The sequence below is a fragment of the Psammomys obesus genome, unplaced genomic scaffold (genome assembly GCF_907164565.1).
Source record: "Psammomys obesus unplaced genomic scaffold, mPsaObe1.curated_primary_1811, whole genome shotgun sequence".
NCBI lineage: Eukaryota > Metazoa > Chordata > Mammalia > Rodentia > Muridae > Psammomys > Psammomys obesus.
In genome coordinates, this window is record NW_026586463.1 from 7,601,320 (window position 1) to 7,623,710 (window position 22,391).

Consider the following 22,391-nt stretch of genomic DNA (forward strand, 5'->3'; position numbering starts at 1 on the left):
TAGGCCACAGTGACAGCCCTGTCTAACTGCAATGCCTTTCTGAGAAAGGTGAAGCCACACCCTTGTCACCTGTCAAGTGCTGTGTTAGCCCTCACTCTGTAGAGACACTTACTATCCTTCTTATTTGAATAAGGAAAGCTTTGCTATTATTGCTTTCATTTTATAGAAGAGATCATTTCATGTGCATGCTGACTCTACCAGTTTTGAAATATTTGCAGCTTGGAAAAGATCAGAAAATGACTGACGATAAAGAAAAGTACTTCAAGTGGACAAAACGAATCTCTTTCTCTATAATACTTCCTTCATACTCATTATCTATAACTCCCCTGAGTTATAGCAAGAACAAACATGATTTAAAAGCACTTTCTCTAGAGAGAGCAGGGATAGCTCTTTCTCTTTGCAGGGCAGGGCAGGCTGTTTAAGGGCAGGGCAGGGCAGGGTAGGGCAGGGCAGGGCAGGTCTTCTAATTTTCCTAAGTGGAAGCACAGGGTCATGTCAGGGGCTGGAGGCTTGGCTCTAGTCACCCTTCCTAAGGAGTCAAAGGGCACTTGACATATGTGCTTTCAATGGGCCAGGAGAAAATCAATTTGGGGGTAAGTTTTTATCCTTCAGATTTAAATAGCATGGAAGACTGTAATGCGGAGTATACTGAGCCAGGGCATCAGGCTTCCCATTGGCCAGGTCACCCACGTCCCAAGAAGGGGAGGAAGCAAAATAGTGAACCTAAGAGAACAAGATGATTGACAGGTCAGAAAGACTGGGACAGCATGTTTAAACTCACATTCTGTTAAGATAGCAAGAGAGATGCCCTGAGGTGGGTTATTTAGCTAGCAGGGGAAGAAAGAGAATATATTTTCAAACTTTTTATTCAGTATAGGCATACGTCGATACAGAAATCTTTATCAATCATTTTTTATCACCCAGCAAATGAGGAATTGGTTTTCTAAATGTTTTGTGTGTGCCTAAGGACAGGATGATCCTAGTGATTAAAATGAGTACTTGAGGCATAGATTTCATTTTCACCTCTCTTGGTCATATATGACACTCATCAAGTTTCCCTTTTTCAAGACATCAGAAAACCCAGTAGTCAATAAAATTAAAAAAAAAACAACAACAAGCTTTCATGTTTTTTTATTTTTTTATTTCTTATCATGTCAGGTACCTCTGCTAGGCTAAACTTCACAGGGCTCTTTATTTCATTTGCATTGGGTTTAAAGTCTGCTTCCAGGGATGTGAGGTTGTATGTATTCATGCAGATTATTCCTTGAACAAGTAGGTTGGCTTCAGGGGAAGAACAGAGGTAGAAGTATACTCAGCTCTCTGGACGGCTCACCATGTTGGGAGCCGCTGTTAACGCCGAGGAACTGGCACCCTTTCCTCTGTTACACAAAGAAATCCAATGAACTGGCAAATAGCCAAAATTGCTCCTAAGATCTCTGGTACACTGCTTTATGTACTTGCCTGTTTATAAGTGCTTCTGATGATAGGCTGTGAAACACTCTACACTTTACCTGAGTATCTCTTGTGTGATGTGATAACAACGTTCATCACTAAAATATACTTTGTGTATGCCTTGCTGTTTCCTCTTTCTGTTTTTCAAAAGGGTATACTTTAAGGAAAACATATGCTGTATTGTTTGGAGTCTCACAAATAAACATAAAGAGATGTGCAAGTTTTGAAAATGGAAGAAGGCTTGTTAGGTCTAAGCAAGGGGAAAGGGAGTCATGAGACAGGGTGGCATTCTCTGTCTTGGAGGGCTTTGTGGGCTCTGACTGCTTAGGTCCTTGAGTTCTTGTTGATGTTTTGGTGAAGAACAGGCAGAAATGATAGGGTCTAGAGTTGTAGAAGTGCCCATATTCTTTGGTAGCCTGAGCTACTTACTTAAGGCTAAGCTTGATTCCAGTCATCTGAAGAATGGAAAGTTACCAGAAGTTCTGGAATCAGAGCACACTTGTTGAAGACTGCCTAACGTACAACTTTGCCAGCTGGGAAAACTTGGTACTTTTGCATCAAAGACATCTTTCATGCCACTGTTGTCCACTAATGATGCAGAGGGAGAGCAATTAGAAGAGAAGTGGTAGGGACTTGAAAGACCAAGTTTCATAGCTGGGCGGTGGTGATGCATACCTTTAATCCCAGAACTGGAGGCAAAGGCAGGTGGATCTCTGAGTTCAAGGACAGAGTGAGTTCAGGACAGCCAGAGTTTCACAGAGAAACCCAGTCTTGAAAACCAAACCAAAACAACAACAACAAAAAGAAAACAAAGTTTTTCCATCTGTAGGGAAGAGCTAGTATTCAGCCGAAGGGGATTTTTTTTTTTTTTTTTTTTTGAAAAGCAACTGTGAGCCAAGTGGAGGTGGCCTTTAATTCCAGCACTTGGGAGGCAGAAGCAGATGGATCTCTGTTAGTTTGAGGCCAGCTTGGTCTACATAGTGAGTTCCAGGACAGCCAGAGGAACACAGAGAAACTCTGTCACAAAATGCAAATATGAAGCTCCTGAGTTCTTTGAACTTTTTAAAAAGAAGCTAAAAATATCCTAATTAATAAATATTAATATTCCTACCAGCAATTCTCCACAACCTCTCCAGCATGTGTTGTCCCTTGAGTTTTTGATCTTAGACATTCTGATGGGTGTAAGGTGGATCTCAGGGTTGCTTTGATTTGCATTTCTTGGATGACTAAGGATGTTGAACATTTTTTAAGTGTTTCTAGTCCATTCAGTATTCCTCTGTTTATTATTTAGAGTTCCTCTGTTTATTGAAAATTCTCTGTTTAGCTCTGTACCCCATTTTTAAGTTGGATTACTTGGTTTGTTGGTGTTTAACTTCTTGATTTTTTTATATATTCTGGATATTAGCTCTTGGTCAGATGTAGGGTTGGTGAAGATCCTTTTCCAATCTTTAGGCTGTTGTTTTGTTCTGTTGACAGTGTCCATTGCTTTACAGAAACTTTTTAGTTTCATGAGGTCCCATTTATTGGTTGTTGATTTTAGAACTTGTGCTGTTGATGTTCTGTTCAGGAAGTTGTCTCCTGTGCCAATGAGTTCAAGACTCTTCCCCATTTTTTCTTCTAACAGATTTAGGGTGCTGGTGAGAATGCAAACTTGTACAACCACTATGGAAACAAATCCGGCACTTTCTCAGAAAATTAAGAATAGTGCTACCCCAAGATCCAGCTCTACCATTCCTGGGCATATATCTGAAAGATACTCAACCATACAACAAGGACATTTGTTCAACTATGTTCATAGCAGCTTTATTCATAACAGCCAGAATCTCGAAACAACCTAGATGACCCTCAATAGAGGAATGGATATAGAAATTGCAGTACATTTACAAAATGGAATACTAGCCAACAATTAAAACAAGGAAATCATGAAATTTTTAGGCAAATGGATAGAACTAGAAAAGATAATCCTGAGTAAGGTAACCCAGAAGCAGAAAGACACACGTGGTATATATTCTCTTATAAATGGATATTAGCCATATAACATAGGATAACCATATTAAAATCTATAGCCCTAAGGAATCTAAATAACAAGGAGGACCCTAGGGAAGATGCTTAATCCTCATTCAGAAGGGCAAACAGGATAGACATTGGAAGTGGGAGAAGACAGGGAACAGGGCAGGAGAGGACTTAGACTCCCTGCTCAGATGTAGCCTTTGGGCAACTCATTATCCATGTAGGTTCCCTAGTAAGGGGAACAGGAGTTGTCTCTGACTTGGACTCAGTGGCCAGCTCTTTGATCACCTCCCCTGGCAAGGTGGCCTAACTAGGCCACAGAGAAAGAGGTTCCAGACTGTCCTGATAGGCAAGGGTCAGGTAGTAGGATAGGAAGATCTCCCCTACCTATCAGTGGACTAGGAGAGGGACGTAGGGAGAAAAGAGGGAGGGAGAGTGGGACTGTGAGGAGATGAGGGAAGGAGCTACATTTGGGATACAAAGTGAATAAACTGTAATAAATAATAATAATAAAGGGAAAATAAAACATCACTAAAACCAAAAAGAAGTTATTTGAAATGTTCCTTGAGGTTTACATTCATACTGCCTCTCTCCAGCTTGCCTTATAATTCACACGTGCTATAAAAGAAGAGATGAAAACAAAACATTTTTCATGAGAAAAGCAGGACTGATGCAGTTAACAGAATATTGGAACACATAAGGGTATGAGTAGTGGTTAGAAGTATGGGTTATGGAAGTCCAGCAGCCTAGGATTAAATCCTGGCTGTAGTAGCTACCACTTTGAACAAGTTTTAGGACCCTGTCCTCTCCAATTAATAATAATAATAATAATAATAATAATAATAATAATAATAATAAATAAAACAGACAAGAGAAAATTTCATTCTAATACATATACTTTAATATGTAACTGAAATGTTTAAAAATGATGACAGCAACAACATTGCAAAATACCTTCTTGTTATATTTCAAAGTAAGGAAATGATGTTGCCACATTAGGAAATTAGTGTCAATTATTGATCACTCCTCTAGAATGTGGACCTATATGTGTATGTGTGTATGTGTGTGTAAGTATCTGTGCATATGTGCCTGTGTGTATCCTTAAATATGTACTCCTACATTGTAATTCCTAAGGAGCACTTCTCTAATTTTGATCTCTTCATTATTCCTCTGTCCTCTGAGCATAGACTGCCTGTGTCACTTGGGTAATGTGAGATATCCATTGTCGTGGGTTATTTCAAAGTCTTCTGAAGTGAGCCTGCAAGCCTATCGAGACTTTTTAGTGTGACCCTTGCAAGGTTCGCTAAGGGACTAGGGGCTGGCATTGAAGAGTGGAGAGGGAAGGAACCTTACAGTTCTGCTCTTGGGGAAAAAGCTCTTCTATGAATGCTGCTTCCAGATGTTAGGGTTGTGTGAAACGGGGCACTTTAATCTGAGAAGACACCAGCATCTTCTTCCTAGAAGAGCCACCTGTTTCAGCAACTGAGCACGAATGGTCCTCTGCCAGGTTGAAAGCATGTTTAGGCAAATTTTAATCAAGCTGGCATCTCACCGAAATGGAAAAAGTATGGTTCATAAAGTTTATCTTTTTGGGCTTGAGGAAAAAAAAATGACATTTTACTGATTTCATGCAAGAAAACCTTTTAAAGTTTTATAAAAGTCTATTAGTGTCAGAATGAAACATGTCACAAAGTTCTATAAATTCTAGTTTATAATAGCATTTGATGTTTTATATTTTACACTGTATTTTGATACAAATAATTCAGTAGCTTGTAATAGAGCTGCTAGTTTTTCCAATGCCTTGATGAAGAAATTATATGAAAACCCATGTAGTTGCTAGACCACTGGGAAGGAAGCTCATAGCTTCTCCTCTTCAGAAGCTCCAGCTTCTTCCTCTTCTTTTCCATAGAGCAATTGACAGTTGTCTTGTGGTAGAGCAAGGCTTGGCTAACACTTGGCTCTGACCGAGTAAGATTTCAGGAACTGGTAGCTCAGTGATTCAGCAGCATGGGTAAGTGCCTGTATTAGGAATGTTTTAGGTAGCAGCAGATGTCAACACTGGCACTCAGGGAGAGCCTGGGATTCTGGAGGTTTCTGCTTCGAACTCAAGGAGAACTTTCTGTGCTTTCTTCGTGGAATGACAAAAGTAGAGAGCTGAACAATTCTGCCTGATGCTTCACAGCTCTAAGTTAATGCCAGTTTTCTATGTAACACTGATCTGTGGTTTCTTACTGGATTTGGAACTTAGACCCATTAAGGACTAAGGCTCACTAGTCATCATCCTAATTGTTACCACATGGAAACAACAATACAGATTTTTGTCAAATGCTACCTACTGAGAACATTAAAATAAAAATTGAAATCCTTATAAAATCTGGTTGGAAATTCTCAGATTCCCAAGAGAAAATAAGTCATCTGACCTTGCAGTCATTTCATGAACTGGAGCAAAGGAAGGAAATAGGTGTCTGTGGCTGAATCGCTCCCATCAATGTCAGTGCACAGTTGCAGATTACACACAGGAAAATACTCATGGCAATGAAGTGTTAATTTCACATTTCTAGACCAGAGCTCTAATGTGATATTCTTAAAAAGGCGTGTGTATGCTAATGGGGTAGACCTTTCTTTCTTTCCTCGCCATTCCTAAAGTCGTTCACAGGAGCAGGATTTTAAATGTTTGCAAATTATTAAGTGTATCAGAGAAGAGTGTTAACAAGTAGACAGTCAGACAAGAGTGAGACTGTTGTCAGATAAGGATACAGCAGTATGTTAGGAGTGGATAAAACCAGTAATTATCAGTCTATACTGGGCTGTAGTCCTAGTTTACTCTATTTTGAAGAAGTTTCAGAATCCTGGAGTTTTATTCACTATATTAGTTAGTATGGTCTAAGACATGCTACTGTATTAGTCAAGTAAACTATATAACTCATGCTATGTTTCAGTTGTGGTTATGTAGTTGAGAGTTATGCCTGATGGCATCACTTGGGGATATTGATAAGGCCTCTACAATCTTGAGTTTTGATGATTATCATTTTGGGGGGAACATAACCTTTAAGGTCTCATCCTAGGTAGTTAAAAGAGCTTAAATGGCATATGGAATTTGAACTCAAGCGTCCTTGGGCATGGCCCACATGACTAATTACTAGATCTCAAAGCACAACTGTGAACACAATTGATGACATTCACTCAATACTTACTTGCTTGTTTGGGGCACTGATTGATTTATCAAAGTATAGAGGATGTGTTGGTTCAACAGTCCATATCATTTCATAAGCTGGCTCAGACTGTATAAGATAAAAAAAAATGAATTTAGTGCTAGGTGAACAATCATGCAAGGGAGGAAGTACCCACGGATTCATTCTCTTTCTGGTGTTGAGTGTCACTGTGATGCTTAAAGTTGTTGCTTTGGCTTCCCTGCCGTCATGAGCTATACACTGGAACTGTAAGCCAATTAAACCCCTTCCTCCTCAAAGCTGCCATAGGTCAGGCTGTTTTATCCCAGCGACAAAAGTAAATCTAGGCCACAGGGTAAGTTGAATATCAGAAGATGCCTTATCTCCTTAATTTGGAATTACCATTGATTTATTAAATTATGATGTTATTTTTATTTTTGTTTTGAAGATTATTTATATATGAATACTGTATTTACATCACTCTCCCCCCACCTCTCTTCAGTTTCTCCACTGTCTCTCCCATTCCCTCTCAAATTCATGGCATATTATTTTTTAATATAACACACACACAGTCACTCACACATGCACATGCAGGTATAAGTTTTTATGTGTAAATTTATAAACACAACCTGCTGAGATCATTTCGTGTTGCTCATTTGTGTTTGGTACTGACCTGTGGCGACTGGTTAACCTATCAGGAAGCTCATTCCTGGATAAGAATAACTCTCCACTCTCAGCAACTCTTTGTTGCTTGTTTGTAACTCTTCTTCTAGGTGCTAAGCCTTGTGAACATTCCTCCACCTATCATCTTTATGTCTTGTTTAGATAGTTATATTGCTGAGGTTTCCTGGGTACGTCCCTGTCATATACAGAAGACACTCTCTTGCAACAGATGCCCCTTTCTGGACTTACTGGCTGACTCCCTGTTCCACAATGTCCCCAGACCCTTATGTGTAGGGGTTGTGTTATAGATATGGCAATTGGGGCTGGGTACGCTATAGTCACTTCTTCTCTGACCTTTGAAGGGGTAGACTTTTCTGTAATGATCCCTGCTCTTAAACTCTGACAAGGAGTGAGAGCTGCATTTGCTTTTTTTGTAGAAGGATAAGTATTTGGAAGGCAGCTGGAAATTGTACGAGTTAGGGGAAGTGGACCACCACGGTCCATGGCCTCACCAGCCACCAACAGAGGACTAGGTTTACAATACCAGAAGTGAATTCCTTCAGTCTAAAGAGATGGCTGTTGATTACTTAATGCCACCATTGTACCGTTAGGGCTATTAGGCTGAGCCGGTCATTGCTGTTGTTAGTAGACAGCCGAATAGGACTGTTTTTCTCCCTTGGCAGCATGCATAGCCTCTTCCACACTGTGCTAGTTCTCAGGGAAGAGGCTTCTAGGTGAGCTCCAGCTCAAGTCCTCCCAGTCCTCTGTCTCAGATGCATGGTGTCTTCAGCAATAAGGTCTTACCTTTAGTTTCTGGGAGGAAACCAGGGGCAATGGCAATAGTCTATAAATGTTGTATGTTTGCTCTTATTTTTGGATCCTAGCTAGCTCTGGATCTTTATACGTGAGTCTATCACCTGGAATAACAGCAGATGCAAGAAAAGAAAAGAAAAGAAAAGAAAAGAAAAGAAAAGAAAAGAAAAGAAAAACCCAAACAAAACGAAACAAAAACAACCATGGGTCAGGAAGAGAGAAGGGGCTCTTGGGGAGGGGAATAGTAGGGTACAGTTGCTATGAATGGCAAATAAGAGAGGAGGGGAGACATACCTGGGAAAGAGGGAGGGAGGGAAACACAGAAGGACAGAGGGACAGGTAAGAAGGTAGAAAAATGACACTAAGGATATTTAAAAATGGTGTGAGAACCATATTATTTTATGTTTATCTGAAATTACACATGTATAAGTATCTGTGTGCACAAATATATATTTACATACATGTATATATGTGTATATTTATGTGTGTATTAAATGAAGCAATGCCATTGGGGGTGACAGTGGTCTCCCGAAATCCACAGTCTATCTAATAGAAATTCCAGTGCCAGGCATGAAAAACCTCTTTCCAAGTTGTTGGTCAGAAGAATCCAAGAGATTCTCTCAAACTATGATTTTGTTCTCAATCTATTTGGCATCAATATTTGATTAACTTGGTTGGACATACATGTAACTTGTTATTGATTTACTGACCAGTGTATCAATTCCTTAGTCTACTGAACATTTATTGGAATATGCTATGTACTTAATTCACTTGCCAACTATTGTTTTGCATGGACTTGCTGCACTCTTAACATGACTTGTTTCTCTAACCCTAGAAATGGTTATACTACTGAGCTTTCAAGTGTTGTTGTGGCTCACCCACTTTGTAGGGTCTTGGAGATCCTGAGAGACCATGTTTTGAATTCTAGACCATGTCTAGAATTGGGGATATTGATGCTATTCACGGTATTATAAGTTGATTAGGACTTTATAGTCTATTTCCTAAAATAACTTTTAATTTACAGTTGTGAAGTCATGACCCTCTCCCCCGGAAGCTCTTTATTTATTTGGGAAGTTTTCAGTAACAACAGCACTGATGCCAGTCACATATGCCCTGGCTTCTGGAAGAGACACTGGTGTTCAGCACTGTCCCTGTGAGATCACTAAAGGAGATCCAGTGACTCATGCATAGAAGTCCTTACACACAGGCTTTGCTGGGTGAAACTCTTACTACACTCTCCTTCTGGCCTCGCCCTTTCCTTCCCTGACTACAAGGATTCCCTTGTACTCCTGCCACAATTTCTCTGTAGGTGGTGTTAAGTTCTTGTTGTTGTTGTTTTTTTTTTTTCCTGCACAATTATATGATGAAAGGCAACTCTTCTAAAGGAAGATTGAGAGCTACTTCTTAAATAAAACTTTCTTTTAGCTTTCCCCAGTATTGACTAACTATCGGTTGAATGTGGAAATTCTATATTTGTAGTTTTTTTTTTTTTTCTTCAAATCAGTGCTTTCAGAATAAGGCTTATCGCAGGTGGTGTCATTCTGCTAAAATCTGAATTTGGAACTTTTGGTCACTAAGTGTTTCATGGCTTTGCACGAAGAAAAAAAAATGAGTGTGCCTTTAGTTCTTGGTTTCAAGAAGCCAAATCTTCTCTATTTGGTTTTCATGTGAGCAATCTCAGCTGCTTCTTACGATGTTTCCTTCTTGCTTTTAGGACCCAGATAAAACTTACAGCTAGAGGAGCCCCGTCCCCTAGCAACAAATCACATACATGTTTTCTGGCAGCAACTTTCCCTCACCACCTGCCCTCAGATGAACTAAAGGTATTGACCAAAGCCTGGGAGGGGAGTGTGAAGAAAGAGTGTCTTGAGGTAAGAAAGTATGTGACTAGAAACCTAAAAGGCTATGTGTAATTCTGGATCTGAGCAGATGTGCAAGGAAGAGATTGGGTGGGCACGATGAGAATGATTTGTTCTCAGAGGTTCCATTGTAGTGGGGAATGTGGGCCAACTTTGAAGAAAGGTTAGGGAATAATTTATTAGATTCATCTTACCCACTAGAGTTTATGGAATAGACACTTTTCTTTTATTGCTTTAAAAGGGGAATGGAAATAGGATGTAGCATGCTCTTGCCTTACTCAGATATTTTAGGAGAAATTAGCTATAGCTTGCCTTTAAGACATTTCTGTCATTTGAAACTCATTGCTTAGGTGGGACTGACATTCAATCTGGAGTTCTGTCTTTCCTTCTGTAACTCAATTCTCCCCTGGAAGAGAACGTGTGCTCTGTGTCAGCACAAACCAGAGGCGGAGCTGATGTTTCACTCTTGGATCTCCGTGGAGTATGTGCCCAATTAAAGTCTTCTTTTAAAAATTCCATTCATTGGGGGTGTACTGGTGGGAGATGAGGAAGGGGGAACTGCAGTAGGATGTAAATTAATTAATTAACAAAACCCTATTTATTTTGTGTGTGTTCTGTGCGCTGCTGTGGGTGCACACACGTGCGTGCCATGGGACACAGCATGTTTGGTCAGACAGCAATGTTAGGGTTCGGCCATTGCTGTCCACGTTGGTTGAGACAGGGTCTTAAAAAATGCTGCTAACTATGCTAGCTGGCCTGAAATCTTCCAGAGACTCTTGTTTCCACCCCATCTTGAAGCACTGGTATTAAAAACATACTACAAATAGCTGTGTGTGTTGTGGGGTACACACTTAGGTCCTCACCCTTGTGACACACACGCTCCACCCAGTAAGCGATCTGCCCAGACCTACCTTGAGATCTTTCGATTCAGTGCTTTGTCTCACTGAAACTGCATCCCCAAAAAGGATGACACAAACCTTTTACTGTTTGCTGTTCTACAGTAAGATTACTAAATATTTCATCCAATACCATCCTATATCTGTTCTTTGCTAGTGTTTTACTTCGTGTGTGTGTGTGTGTGTATGTGTGTGTGTGTGCCAAAAATCTGGAGGTTCTTATTTTTATTTTAAAAATTCACTTATTTTTTTTTATTAATTACAGTTTACTCACTTTGTATCCCAGCTGGAGCCCCCTCCCTCATCTCCTCCCAATTGCACCCTGCCTTCCTCTCCTTCTCCTATGTCCCTACCCAAGTCCACTGATAGGGGAGGTCCTCTTCCCCTTTCATCTGACCCTAGCCTATCAGGTCTCATCAGGACTGGCTGCATTGTCTTCCTCTGTGGACTGGTAAGGCTGCTCCCTCCTGAAGGGGAGGTGATCAAAGAGCAGGCCAATCAGTTCGAGTCAGAGACAGTCCCTATTCCCCTTACTAGGGAAAGCCACTTGGATACTGAGATGCCATGGGCTACATTTGTGCAAGGGTTCTACTTTATCTCCATGCATGGTCCTTGGTTGGAGTATCAGTCTCAGAAAAGTCCCCTGTGCCAGATTTTTGGTTCTGTTGCTCTCCTTGTGGAGCTCCTGTCCCCTCCGGGTCTTCTTATCTCTCCCTTCTTTCATAATATTCCTTGCACTCTGCCCAAAGTTTGGCTATGAATCTCAGCATCTACTTTAATACCCTACTGGGTAGAGTCTTTCAGAGGCCCTCTGTGGTAGGCTCTTGTCCTTTTTCCATTTTCTCCCTTTTTTGATGTCCATTCTGTTTGCCTTTCTGAAATTTTTATTACATTTACTTACTATGGGTGTATATATCTGTCTGTGGTATGTGTCTGTGTGTGCGTACCATGGCATGTGTGTAGAGGTCAGAGGACAACATGCTCCAATTACAGTTACTTATTTCTGTTAACTATGTGGGTCCAAGAGATGGAATTCAGATGGTCAGGTTTGGTGACAAGCACTTTAACTCGCTGTGCCATCTTCTGGGTCCAGACTATTTATTTCTTACTGATTTAAGTCAAGCTCAAAATGTTCATATAGTTCAGTATTTCATATCATATCTCAAAATTGAAAAGGAATTAAACGTGATATTAAACAACACAGAAAATGAACTCCTAGGTTTTGTCGAAATGTGCTGGCCTTTTACATGAGTAAAATATGTGCTGGAACAAGAAGCAGACTTGGTGTAGCAGGGCCATGTTACCATGCTGACGCAGACTGGGAAAGTGGGAAGTTTTTGTGTGAGTCGTCCTTGAAGAGCAGTTTGCCAAGAATAGCACTCAGTATCTCCCAATGGATACTCTCTCTGAATGAGATGTTTTCTTGGGTTATTATAACTCCATAATGGGTCTGATATAGACAACTATTGCAAGATCATTTATTAGTGACTGTGCTGATTAAAGGATCTGAAAGCCAAATGCTTTCATTATCAAGTGCTAGAAAAGTAAGAGCTATAAAACAGTGGTTCTCAACCTGTGGGTCATGACCCTCTCGGGGGCAGGGGTCATATATTAGATATCCTGCATATCAGATATTTATGTTATGATTCATAACACTAGCAAAATCACAGTTACAAAGTACCAGCAAAAATAACATTATGATTGGGGCTCACCACAGCTTGAAGAAATGTACTAAAGGGTCACGGCATTAGGAAGGTTGAGAAGCACTGCTTTAGACAGATGAAGAGAGGGGAATCAATCTTTTTCTTTCTGCGTGTGTGCGTGTGTGTGCATGTGTGTGTTTTGCATTGCCTGGGAATGAGCAGTGTGGTGACCTGTCCAGCTTTTGTAAATTGCTTGTCTTCTTTGAAGCTGGAAGACCACTTTAACTACTCTTTGGCCCTCACTCCTATCCATATGTCCTGGGCCCCCATTCCAAAGCAGGTGGGAAGCAGACAGAGCAGGGCCTTGGAGCAGCACAGGAGTGATGAGCGTAGGCTCCATTGCCTGGCTACTTGGCTTGGATCCCCCACCTGACCACATGCTACCCAGGCAGGTTACTGATAAACTCTCAGTGCAGTGCCTTGGGGTTTTTGATTTCTGAAACAGAGAGTAAAACTACTATCTCACAGAGCTGTAAAGATTATCTGAGATTATACATACTAACTGCTTGGGATACTGCAACTATCAATAATCATAAACAGTGTGACCTGAAATACTTCCCATAGGTAGTAAACAGGAGAATAAAAAATGTGTGATTGGCCACCTGGGAGTAGTGTGGAAGGACTTATCAGAAATGCTAGATGAAGGGCAAGATACTGTTATTCCTTTTATTGCTACTGTTGTTGCTGATGTTATCACCAAAAGGGGGATGTAGTTTTATGTAAGCTACAGCTCCTTTCCACATACAAAGCGAGCTAAGCCATCCAAAGCTCTCATCTTCTGTTTGCACGTGTTAATCAGATGTTTCTGTTCTTATCTCAACAGTACTGAGAAGTCAAGAACCAGGAATCTAATACAAATTCTGAGTCAAGAGGTACATCGGACTGTGTGTTCTGAGGTGTAATTGGCTTGGCATTAAGATAATATGGGAACCAGGCTCTAATCCCAGGATGATATAATTTTTTAATGAATTGAAATCGCAGCTAATGGAAAGGCGAATGTAAAGATTAGCGAATGTGAAAAGAAGGCTTGGCATGGATTATTCATAATAGGTATTAAAAGAGCAAAGGTGAATTTTTTTTTAAACAAATGAGCTCAGCAAACAAACCACGCAGTTTAAAAATGTGCACCACACAGCTTGGTTCTGCATTCATAATTATAACGACGTTCAAACAAGTATTTTGCCTTGGAAACTTATGAGAAGAGCCTTCCAATCCAAATTGTGATCCTGGGGGGCAGGAACATGAGGAAGTACAATTTTCAGGTCCCATCTCAAACAGAGCTTAGTTGCCACATCTCTGATTCCAGTTCCCCTACTTTCCCTCTTTCTTTTCTCTCTTTATTAGTATTGATGAGACACATCCGACTTCTAGGACCCCTTCCTCATCTCATTTGCCTGCATTCCACGGGGATGAAATCCTGTTCTGTGAAATCCTTTTCTTTCCTCTCGCTCTCTGCGAGTGAGTACTTTTTCTTTGTCAAGGTCATGTTTTCCTCACCTGGAAGAGCATCTTTGATGAGTGTGTGACATTGGAACGAGTAGCTGTGTTGATAGATGTGGGCGTTCATTTCCATAGCCTTGCGCTGGCAGCAGAGCGGCAGAGCTCAGAGAGAGACGCAGCCAGTGCGGCCAGACACCACATACCAACGGGACAATCTCTCGGCTCACTGTCCCTCTCAGCCACAGGACCTTGGGTGTTGTGCACTTTAATCCCAGAGAATTCTAAGCCAATTTACTGGTAGCAGCACACTTCAGTCACTCATTTTTAAATTTGTTCAATTATTCATTATTTTTTTCAACAGTAAGATATAGACACACACACACACATATATGTAAATCAACATCTATCTGTATATCCTTTTGTTTTAGAAAATCTTTCTACAGACTCAAGGCTGGTCTTAGACTCCCTATGTAACTGTAGACCAGGCTTACCTCAAACTCATGGTAGTCTTTCTCCGTCAGCCTCTCATGTGTTGGAATTAAAAGTGTTTGCTCCCCATATATGGCAAGAAAAATTATTTTTTTTTAAGCAGAGAAACAAAGGAACATTAGAGATTTCCCCAAAGGGAAAGTAGAAATTAGAAGCCATGGCAGAGGGCTTTAAGAAACCAATTTTTTATTTTTGATAGACATTGGACTAGCAATGTTCATAAAAATACTATTTTGGCATTTCTCAAAATTTATAAATTATTTGAATATAGGCAATGCATACAAAATGGCGTGTAATTTTTTGGATAATACAAGGTAGGGAAGTGGTAACCGAAGAAAGGCATGGGTAATCTTAATTAGGTAAAATGTTACACTTTGATCTTGATAACAAAATGCCGTAGGTTATTTCTCAGCCTATTTCCTAAGCATGGCAGTGGAGCTGCAACTACCCTGCTTGGTTAGTGAGAACACTGTTAGCAGCGATGGGAGTGCAGCACTCGAGATTCTTGACGGATAAGAAGTTGGCTAGGCATGGTGACAAGGTGCTCTGAGGTCTCTGGATCAGCCATTTACAGGTCTGTGCGGTGTCTCTCCACTCTCCTAGGGGAGGGCCTCACTCTAACCCTTCTCGTGAGAACTCTTAGCTCATGAGTTGGGGGAAGGAGGGACGGTGGAACAAACATTTTTCTATTTCTGTGAAGTTAGAACCAGACTGGAATTCCCGGTGAATGTAGGAAGAAGTAGTCCGTTAGAAGTTGTTTCCCACTGTAGGCAGTTTTCTGCCTCTGAACATGTTCTGGAAGCCCAGGGTTAACCTGAAGTCCAAGGAGTCAAGGCCCTAATGCTCTGACTCATAGGTATACATGCTGTCAGCTGGGAGACTTTAGATAGAGTTGACTCTCGCCATCAAGCTAGTCCAGCTGTGGATCACTTATCCTAGCTGGGAGCACAAAGATTTCCCAGACTGAAGATGGCTAAATAGAAATGGCTCATCTTCATCTCCTCTCCAGAGAAGAACCATATTATCAATACGTATGTCCTGTTTAAGGTGAATGACTGTGGGAGAACACTGGAAATGGAGCCAGGAGAGGGTAAGAAAAAGAGACAGAGAGATTGGCTGTAGTCTGGGATGATTCAGAGACCTGGGATTCTCTAACCTAGTCTTAGAGAAACAAAATTCCCTAGCACCTGCCTCCCAGCTCTACAGCTGGACAAGGAGAAATTACCCAATGCACAATAAAGGTTAAAGAGCATTGTAGTACTCAGTCAGTGCCGATGTTGGTGATTCTAGCTACCAGCAGTTTCGCAATCCCCATGGACTTGTAGCTCACTTAGATTCAACTGAATCTGCACATTAGCTGTACTTCGGGAAAGGAGCTCATCTTATCTCCTAGCAAATGCCTGGAGATAAGCCAGGAATCACTGAGATCTGAGCTATTATCTTCATCTTTGGGATTGTACAAACACTCCACTACATAGTCTTGGGGTTTAGGGACCTGCTTTGCAGACTTGTCTTGGCGTAGCAGAATGCCCACGACATGAGCCCACTAGGTGTTCTGTCCTGTCGGGAAGAGAATTGCAACATGGAAGAGAGAGGGAGCCATTAGCCTCAGGGTCCAAGGGAATGGCGCACTTGCCATTTGAGACTAAGGATGTGGCCATGTGTGTGTGGGCTTGTGTCTCTTGCCAAGTCTGAAAACAGGTCCCACACAGTTCCTGCCACCTTTGTGATACCTAAGCATCTCTTACTGACACGGTGCAGAGGGAACACTGATCTTGCCTTCCCTCGGGTACATGGTGTAGGGATTTTGAGCAACTCTGATGCTCTAGCTCTTACCCTTCCCCCAGGTTTGCATGACTGTAGGAGGCCTAGTAGGAGGGGAATGCAACTTCCCTTATGGCCAAGGGTTTCAACACTGCTGAAACAGTGCAGAAAGACTCCAGGTTCCTGATGCCACTTCACCTGTGTGGTTCTCACTGTCCTCTCTTCTTTTTGATGCCCCCCCAAATGCCTTTGATGTTGGGGGATGGGCAACATGTTCATATTGTTACTACAGACACTTGCTAAAGGAGCCTTGAGCAGCTATAGCTCTGGAAGCCATTTTACCACAGCTGCAGCTGAAAAGAGAGGGTGTTCCCATTAGTACTGTCATCCCTCCAGGGTGCATTTGAGCAGAAGGACTTTGTCTAGCACTAGTCAAATGTCCTGACCCTGAGTGTGAACTGCGAATGGCAGAGAGCAACATAGTGGGTCCCGCTTTCATCCTACCTACCTGGCTCAAGCTACCTTGTCCCTCTACCTTGTCTGATTATCTATTGGTGGCAGAACTGGGAATGGAGACTTCCTACCACTACCTTTCCCAATTCAGCACTCGTTTGTCAGCAAACAAGCATGCTAGGCTCCTCACTAATTTTTGTACTCCACGAGGCTCTTTTAAGTCACAAAGCTATTATGAAAATTCCCAAGAAAACTCCCATTGTGTGATAGGTGCTACCAGTCCTATTTTACAAGTGACCACACTGTGATCACCCCAGGCTTAATGCCGTCTCTACCACCCACTTTTGATCTACTCACAGTAAACTTACATGGTTCAGATTGGCAGTTGGTCCCTCTGACTTAGCTGTGGTATACTCAAAGTCATAGTGCAGAGTGACTACGCTATGGTGCCTAGCTGCAAATAAAGCCAACTTTGCATATCAAACTTACACACCAATGTATATTTTCAAGAGAAAGTTGCTTATCCCATAATTGTGATAGAGATACCCAATCCATAGGATGCAAATATCTCAATATAGGAAAAAAAATATGACAAACAAGGTAATCAGATGGTTTCAAAAGAATATATTCATTCTAGCCACAGATTTCTAAGAACTAGATGAAATGTTTGACAAAGAAGTTCAAAGAATCATTATACGTACAAAAATATCCAGGAGAGTACAAGCAGTGAAACGAAATCAGCAATTCAGTGCAAGTTGTAAATTGGAAGTCTAGCACAGGGGAGGGGTAAAAGTAGGGAGAGAGGGAGAAAGAAAGGAGAAATTTTGAGAAAAGATCAAACAGAGACAGAAACAAAGAGATCAGTGAGTCAGACAAAAATATAATGGAAAACTTCAACCATACCTCGTGTGAGTGAGAGAAACAGGTCTTCAGTCAGGTAAAAAGGAAGAAAAGAATGAAGATATCATGCAAGATGTTTGAGATTACATTGAAAAATATCCATTATCCATACTTTTTTGAATATACGAGGGCAAAAAAATAAAATCACCATCATTACAGAAAACCTTTTCAATGAAATAATTCCAGAAAACTTTTTAAAACATGGAAATGATGTGGATATCCATGAAGAGAAGGCTAGGACCTAAAATAGCCATGGCTAGGAAAGATAGTTTCATGGTATATTAGAAACCCCTAAAAGTTCGAGACACATTTTATAAAAGTCTAAAATACCAAAGAGGAAAAGTGCCAAGCTACACTTAAGAATATCTTCACTAACAGCAATAGATTTCTCAGGGAAACCCTTGGAATTAAGTATTCCAAATCTGTAGCAAACTGCCAACCAAGTATCTTAATTTGTCTTCTGTTGCTGTGATGAAAATATCTTGACCAAAGCAACTTAGGTAAGAAGGGTTTATTAGCTCGGAGCCTGAAGCGATAGTCAGTTATAGCAAGGAAGACACAATGGAAGGAATCTGAGGCAGCTAGCCACATATCAGGCCAGAATTAGAAGTGCTGATCACTGCATTCATGTCACTGCTCAGCTCACTTTCTTCATGTACACAGTCTAGATTGTCACGTAGGGAATGTGACATTTAGAGTGGGTAGGTCTTTCCACTTCAATTAATGTTAAAAAAAAAAAAGCACAGGCATAACCAGAGGCCTGTCTCCCACACTGATTGTAGATGCTGTCAAGCTGACAGTTAGCATCAACCACCACACCAACAGTACTATAGGCAGTAAGATGTACTTCAGAAATTAAGGCAAAATAAAATATTTCAAAGACAAGAGAAACCTGAAGGAAATCGAGACTATACTGGATTTACCAAGTCTGCCTGAAGGGATGCTACATTTAGAAGTGAAATAGAGAGGGAAATCATAGAATCATTGTGAAAATACAAATCCCATTAGAAAAATCGGTGTACAAAAGAGAAACAAAGGAATCAACCATTAGCAACTCATTTCTATGTCAAACCAGAACAAGGAACAAGGATGAAAGACAAGAGCAAAGAATATGCAAAACAATCAGAGAACATAAAACATTACAGTAGGAGCAAGTTTTCATCTGTCAGCAATAACCTGGAATCTCAATGAACCCAAACCTACAATTAATAGACACAGGCCGGTCGAATGGATATAACACCAATGGTGAAGGCAAACACCAAAAAGTCATTAATATGTTACCTACAAGAAACTAACTTCACCGGTGAAGACAAACACAGACTGAAAGTTCAAGAGCGGAAAATGACATTTCAAACAAAGGAAAACCTATAGTAAGTAGGAATATACATACATACATACATACATACATACATACATACATACATATATATACATGTATATATATATATGTATATATATATAAAGTAGTAGCAAGTAAGTAGGAATATATTATGTAAATAATAGCAAGTAGTAGTAAGAAAAAAAAATATATATATATATATTATGTGTGTGTGCATGCATACGTGTGAAAAAGCAGACAAAACTAAAAATGATAAAGGATGTCATGACATAATAATCAAGAGATCAATTCAACAGGAAGAGAGTTGTAAATTTATGTACATACAATATTGAGGCATGTACTTTTAAATCATATTAGCATCTGTTAGTTTCATAAAATAATGTCACTATGATACTATTTACAAATACATTAATAAATAAAAATATATAATACTTTGGTCATATTAATCTCTCCAGGATTCTTCTTCTTCTCTCTTTTCATCTTCTACATGGTACTTGTTTTTTTTTCTAAAAAGCTTCATATCTATATTGATGCCTTTAAAAACATATAGGTGACATATTTGAAATAAAATGTATTTGTTTTCTGAGTATGGTTTATTTTGCTTCATGGAATTGTCACTAGTTCTATTAATTTTCTGGCAAATGACATTATTTCCTTATTCTTTATGGCTGACTTACGTTTGATTATCTGCACACACAGAATTTTCTTTATCCATTTGTCATATGATGAGCAGCTGGGCTTTTTGTGTAAGTTGGAAAATGTGAATATTAATGCTGAGGTTAGACATAGGTACGTATTTATCTCTGTTGTATGGTAACTTTGACTCCTCCATGTCTATACTTCAGAGAGTTGTATAGGTTTGTATAATATGATAATTCTATTTTTAGTTACTTGGGGTACTAGATGGATTAATTTACATTCATACCAACCCCAAATAAAGGGTCCCATTTCTCTCCCAACATGAGCATCATTTGTTGTATGTGTCCTAATAGCCATTCTGACTGGAATGAGAGAGTCTCGGTATAGTTTTTTTTTAAAAAGTATAATATTTTTACTTATTCTTTGAGAATGTCATACGCGTATGCAACATACTTTGATCATATCTCCCGCTGCTCTCCTCACAGTCCTCCCAGATCCCTCCAAGTCCCTCTCCTCAGTTCATGTTCTCTTTTTGAAATAGTTTTGTCATCTACTGAGTGTGTTTAGTGCTTCCAGTATATGGGTCAATGTGGGGTGAGCCACTGGGGCACCCGCAAGATAGAAGGGAATCTCCCTCCACCAACTGCTAACAGCACTTCAACCTGTGCTGAAAGCTCTGTCCCACGCCCCGATGTGTTCTGGAATATGAACTCTAAATAGAAGGCCGCCTCTGTACCCATGGTTCTATCTTGCCAAGCCAGTCATTATGCTATCTAACAGGGTTCACAGCCTGCTATCATGTCTCTCCTTGCAGTCTTTATAATCTTTCAGTACTATGGCATTTAGCCATCAGGGAGTCATCTTTGCTATTCTTGATTTATTTTTTTGTGCTTAAGGATATTGAACGTTTTTTTGTTTTTTGTTTTTTTTTTTCCCATGTACTTGTTGGGCACCTGCTATTCTTTGGAGAACTCTCAATTCATTTTTCCATTTTTTTTTATTTGTCATACTTTCGATGTTTTCTTTCTTTTTCTAGAGTTGTTTATATATTCTGGATATTAATCCCCTGTGAGGGCACAGATTCAGCAAAGTGTCAGGATAAAAATTTCAACTCAAAGGATCAGTAGCTACTGCATGGGCTTAGTCCTTTAGTCTTGGTTCTTCTAGTCCCTTGTTCTAAGTGTTTGTTTTCTTAAGAGTGTCATACTTCTTTTGTTACTATGACTCTGAAGTATAGTTTGTAACTATGTATTGCTATGTCTCTGTTCAGTATTGCTATTTTCATTAGGATAACTGGCTATTCATAGTCTTTTGCACTTCTGTGTGCATTTTAGAATGTTCATCAGTTTTAAGGTAGAGTCTTTACAGTATTTTAAATATAATATCATATCTTATGTAAATAGGAATAATTTGATTTCTTCATTTCCTATTTGTATCACTCATTTCTTCCTCATTGTTCTAAGACAGCACTGTACTGAAGGAGTAGAGAGTGGAGCTTCTTATCTCTCTATTATCCTTGTTCATTTATCTCCAGTTAAAGCCCCATTTCTTACATTTCCTTTTTTATGATACCTGTGTCTCCTTTCCAGTGTTTCCCTAAACATGCCCCCCCCCTCCTTAACAAATGTGAGAGGAAGAGGAAAGAATAAGAGACAAAACTATAAGCACTAGTTTTCCAAATGCTATTTTACTTAGGGGTTCCTTAAAGCTTATAACACCCTTCCAACCACCCAACTTAAGGTACATGAAAGAGAAGGTTGTAAGGGAAAGGCAATGTAGCCCTCTTTTCTTCTTCCTGCTGGGTAGGGTTGTAGTATTCTTTTGGGGGCAATACCAATGTCCATCCTCAGGATATCCAGAGGTCAAAGTAGCCAGCAAACCAGCAAGCACCGTAAGCAGTACCCTTTCTTCTCCTCCAAGTCACTGCCTTTCTTCTTCTGGGCTCTCATATTTATACCTTGTAAAGTCCTCAGAATTTAACTAATTCCAGCTAGCAAAGAACCATACTACACACAAGATATTAATGGCTGTGCACAAACTCATAGCCCCCATTTGAGATTATAACAAAAACGTGTTTACATATAATAAAACAAAATGTCCCCAACATTTCCCCTTCTGTTTTAAAAAATGGCTTTTCCTCTAACATTAATAAACTATATACAACAAGATTGATGAGAATTATCAGGTAAGAATTACATTTACAATGTCCAATCTATTTGTATTTGGCAGTCTTGGATAAAGTATTCTACAATCTATCCTATCCTGTTGAGTCCTAAGTTCTGTACCTAAATCACTTTCATTTATTTTTTTGTATCTATCAATCTAAAAACATCTATATAGATCTTAAAACATATTTTTTAAAGACATAAACCACTACCTTAAGCTTAATTGTAGCAAAGCTATGACTATCGATTCCTCAACCTCATTAGAGACTTTAGAAGGAAATACTATTACCTAAGTATATAGGAAACATAGAGTAAACAGCTTCCAGAACTATATAAATGACAGAGACAGTTGACTGCTTGGATAGTCACTGAAGATTTCTCTGTGTCATTGGGGTATCTAATCTTTAGCTTACTGGCCTGGAATATCTGATAGGCTTCTCTGTGAAACAGGAATTTTGAAGGACTGACCACTTAGTCTCTGCAAAGTTGGACAGTCTATTTTTTAGTGTCCTGCTTGTTCACACTTTGCTCAGACAGCCTGTTATCAGTAGTTGAAGGACAGTTTTATTTATTTTTTCTCCAGTGGCTGTCTTGCCACATTTTTTCTTTAATGCCATCATCTTCTTTGAAGTAGGT